The sequence below is a fragment of the Corylus avellana genome, chromosome ca6, assembly GCF_901000735.1.
Source record: "Corylus avellana chromosome ca6, CavTom2PMs-1.0".
Taxonomy (NCBI): domain Eukaryota; kingdom Viridiplantae; phylum Streptophyta; class Magnoliopsida; order Fagales; family Betulaceae; genus Corylus; species Corylus avellana.
Window position 1 is genome coordinate 24,284,809 of NC_081546.1, and position 5,007 is coordinate 24,289,815.

A 5,007-nucleotide genomic window follows, 5' to 3' on the forward strand; every position below is an offset into this window, starting at 1 on the left:
ACAAAAAAAAAATAATAAAATAAAATAAAATTAATGCCCAAAATGGTGTCGTTTTGGGCTAGGGTGGGTGCTATAGTTTTGGGCATTTTCGAAATTTCAAGTGGGCTGGGTAGGGGTATAATGGGCATTTAACGTTGAAAACTAACAGAGAGGTCTAAAGTGAGAGAAAATGGAAGTTTAGGGGTCCAAAATGAGAGATTTGGAAGTTCAGGGAGGGTCTGCAAAATCGGCTGGAAGTTCAGGGGGGCTTAATGAAGTTTCTCCTTATTTTAATAATCAATTTTCACTATTCTATTTAAATTTTTTTTTTCCAAAGATTTGTTTATTCTTTCTTTACCTATTAAATGAGGAGAAAAAAAAAAAAAAAGACACAAATTTCCTCTAAATCAGTTTAGAAGAAATTTTCTCAAACCTATTTCATTTAGTGACAAGTGTCATTCAATATTGTTTAGTTTCTCAAAAATTAATATTTAGGTTCTTAGGTTAGTATAATGACAATAAATCTCAGATAAGAGTTTTGAGAGGAGGAGAGAACAGATCTGATCCCTTCTCCTCTCCCCTTCCCCTTCTACTCCCCGCTCCTACCCTTTATGTTTGTAGTTGTTCTCTGATCAGATTAGCAACTTCGGCCTCTCTGCTCTAGATCTAGTCTACCCAGACTAAATCTGCTTTTTAATTATATTTGTACATGGGTTTGCGGAAGATTGAAGTTATAGATAACACTTGATTGTAAGAATTTTTGTTTTTATCTATGACTTTGTAACCTCATAGGATGTGGCTATGATTTTACAGAGCTTTATGCTTTGTGTTGTAAGAGCTTTGTGCTCTGCTCTGTAAGAGTTTTATGCTTGTGATCTTTAATCAATAAAATCTTCAAATTTCGAGAAAAAAATGATTTGAAAATTATATATGTTTGTATAGTTTAGAGAATATAAAATAAAAATTGAAAAAATATTTTTGGGAAGATAAATTAAATTAAATATAATTGAAAAAAATAAAACTAAAAATGAAAAAAAAATAAAAAAATCTCTAAATTGTAAAAATAAAAAACTGATAAAAAAAATTTTAAAAAAAATTGGGGTGGTTCGGCCACCCCTGGTATTATTTTTATTTACTATTATTATTATTAACATTATTCTTAACAAATTGTGTATTAATATAATGATAAATAACGTTATTTATCATTAATATAATGTCTTTAAGGGGTAGTTCAATCGGTTGTGAACTACGCTTCATGAAGTGAAGGTCACTAGTTTGAATCCTCCTTCTCCTTTCCTTATGTGGGTACATATAAAAAAAAAAAAAACATTAATATATTTTGATAAATAACGTTATTCTTAACAAATTGTCCATAGATTGAGGTGAAATCAGCAATATTTCCTATCAATTTGTTTAATTCTTCTTTGGCTCAGAATATGCTCCACTTTACAGTTATCTTTGACATCGTATATGGTCACTAGATATGAAGCCGTGTATAACATTTATTTTTTTAGCCCGAAAGGGATCACCAGTGGGTCATACGTACTGCACTGCATCCTGACATCACGGCGGCGCTCACACATTCAATTACAATATTGATTAGATGATCTCGTGGCTTTCAGCGGTGCAAAGGTAGATTGCGACACATCATTTATAAATTAAAAAAAAAAATTAAAATATGTAGCATTGAATACTAGAAAGCATCTTACATTTTTACTATTATGCCATCAATATATGTCGGCCCGGATCATGATGTTCTCAAATCTTGGCTCTTTCTTCATTTTGTACATGAAGTCTAACCAAACTCTTGAATAGAGGTCTCTTTGTTTTTCTTTCGCAAAAAACATGAACATCAACAGTACTTAGGTAAGGAGACAGGTCTAACCAATCTCATCGATCTCACATGCTACGATGGAAAAATAAATGGTCTTTGTCTGATATCAAAAAGGTCGGACCCTGGCCTATCTTTATTTTTTTTTAAAAAAAAAAAAGAATAAAGCGGGGGATGAGAAATATAAAACGCAGCCTACTTGACCCAATGTAACGAACGCTCCTTTAATTATTCGTAGAATGATGATTCATCGATGAATGGTGGTGAACTCTATCTGTAAAGCAATCAATGAATGTGACGGGAGTAACTATAAAAGTAATATATGATCGACATCAGAGTTTCTGTTTAGTGGACTGAATCTGTAACAAAAATGCTCTTGTTCCACTACGCACAATATTTAGTTTGTTTTGATCTGATTGAAAAAAAATCATATATATCTTTGCTGGCTTCTTTTGAATTCTTCCCCGGCCAATTTAGATCAATAATGACTTTGCTCAAATTATTTTTTATCTATTTTTTTTTTTTAAGCAATAAGGGTAGGTTGGAAAAACCAATTGTAACTATCCTACCTAGGCATGACTATAAAAACACTTATCCGTTGGAAACCTCACAAGAAGAGCCTTTGCTCAAAGGTGAAGCCTGTAGTAAATATTGTTGCGTATAACTAAGCTAACCACAACATATTGGCGGATGATGTACGTTGTGATTTTGAACCTAAGCCGGTAAGCATTGCTGCCAATTAGCAATGGCATGTCAACAAAACCGAAGTTTTTTTTGTTAACATGGATTTGCTTTTTAAGTTTTCAGGTTTTGTGTTTCTTTAAGTTTCACGTGTCAAATCGATTGTTTTTATTTTTATTTTTCTATGAATGAATTAACACTTGTTTACGTGACATTGCATTGAGGTGTTTATGATATTTCAAATGAGGCACATGCAGATGACAAACCGTTAATTAACTTAAACCTTAAAGTGACAAAGGGACTTACGTTAAACTTGAACAAAACCCAATGACTGTATTATTGAAATTGAAGACACAAAGTTAAATTCAAATCAAATGAATTTTTTTTAGAATCGCTCCTATGTTAATGGAGCATTGTTTCATGTGAGTTGCGTCTTTGACTAAAAAGGAATAGAAAATAAAGTAGGGGAGCTTCGAGGGAATCTGATTCTATTTTATGTCTTACATGGTTGCATTGAAGTTAGAATAAACAAAGAGTTAATTGATGTCTCTGAGAGTAATTACATATAGATGATTATCAAATATAAACCTTCCCCTTGTAGTCTTTTGGAGAAAACTTTGCAGAAACCCTCCCCTCTTTCCTATAAACAGTGGCACGTCACCACTTTGGTGACGTGACATATTGCCATGGCACTATTTAGTGACATGGCAATGTGGCACGTCACTAGTTGGTGACGTGTCGTATTGACATGTCACCAAAATAGTGACGTGTCTATATGGTGATTTTTTGTAGTGTTTCTAAAACCCCATTAATTGAAAATTTAGACCTAAATTGTTGTGATATGTTGAAAACGATTACCTTTTGAGAGCATCTTTTGTGTGGTTATTGCACAAAAGGTGACTTTTGTGCACAACACTTAGAGTGAGACACCTCATCAATTCAAAAAAAATACAAGAAAAATGCATGATAGCAAAACATAGGATTAATCTTTTTCACAGTTATTGAGCCACCGCCAGCCTCTGTTTGCCACCAGATCTCTCTCCCTCTCTCTCTCCTCCGAGGGTGGCCGCACAAGCCGCCCTTGGCGGAGAGAGAGAGAGGGAGAGAGATCCAGTCGAGATTGAGAGAGAGGGAGATATCCAAGGTCACAGGGGTGGCTCGCCACCACCCTCAGCCAATGGGGGTGGCAGCAAACTGCCACCACCTCCTTCTGCCACCCTCTACATTTACGTTTTTTAAAAAATTAATAAAACCTGATATAATTAGGTGTGAGTGTTTATTTATTAGAGTGTTCCAGCTGATATGGCAACCACTGAATGAGTTTTATACTTAGACCACATTGAAGTTATTCTCTTGCCTTTTATTTTACATGGGTTCTTTCTCATCAATCAATGTAAAATGATGACAACATTTTAAAAAAAATAATTCTTTTTTCTTTATTCGAAAAAAATCTAAAAAAATAAGAAATAATTTCTATAAAGTCATGTAGGAGATTGTGGATGATAGTCAGACCATGAACCCAAGCAATTCGGCCCCACATCCTCCATATATATATATATATATATAGAGAGAGAGAGAGAGAGAGAGAGAGAGAGATAGAAAGAAAGAGAGAGAGAGGAAGTAGAAGGTTGTAGATGCTTGTCAAAAGTTATTTTTAAGACATGACTGTGGATGATAGTCGGACCATGAACCCAAACAATGCGGCCCCACATCCTCTATATATATACATATAGAGAGAGAGAGAGAGAGAGAGAGCAAGTAGCAGGTAGTAGATGCTTGTCAAAAGTTACTTTTAAGACATGAGTGGCTTCTAATTGCTTTGAGTTTTCAATAATTCCATAAATGGGGCCAAATGTTAAGCGGATTACATGTTAAAATTGACTTATTTTTAAAATTTTTTTACAAAATAAAAAAAATAAAGAAAAAATTTAAAATATTTAGTCTTTAATTAAACTATAACATACATAATGCAATTTTAATAACAGCACCAAAGCGATTTATTTTCTCTCATGTTAATTATGACAAGCCACTCATGTCTTTATGGTGTCCCCTTTATTTTTCTCTCTCTATTTTGTTTAAGATCATCCTGCACGCAACATCCTAAAACTGAAAGAATCAGAGTCATCATCAGACACCGCCTACCAAGCTGAATCCGACAGAGTTAATGATTACTACGCAGTTTCCATGTACTATTGATTGAATCTTGCATTGACGAAGCAATAATAATAAATAAACAATAAAATATATAAATATAACGCAAGTTATTTTTCCATTTATCGGATGCTTGTTTAAAAATGTTCAAACAATTTTAATTGAAGGGACTAAACTAATTTTTAGGCATCCGTCAAAAATTTTTAAGTTTATGTTAATACTACGTTCATACATTCAATTAAAATAAGTAAAAATATATATATCCATAAAAGCGTGTATATATATATATATAATATATATATATACACACGCATTTTTTTTTTATTTTTTTATTTTTATTTTTTTTTTGTTTTTTACACGCATTT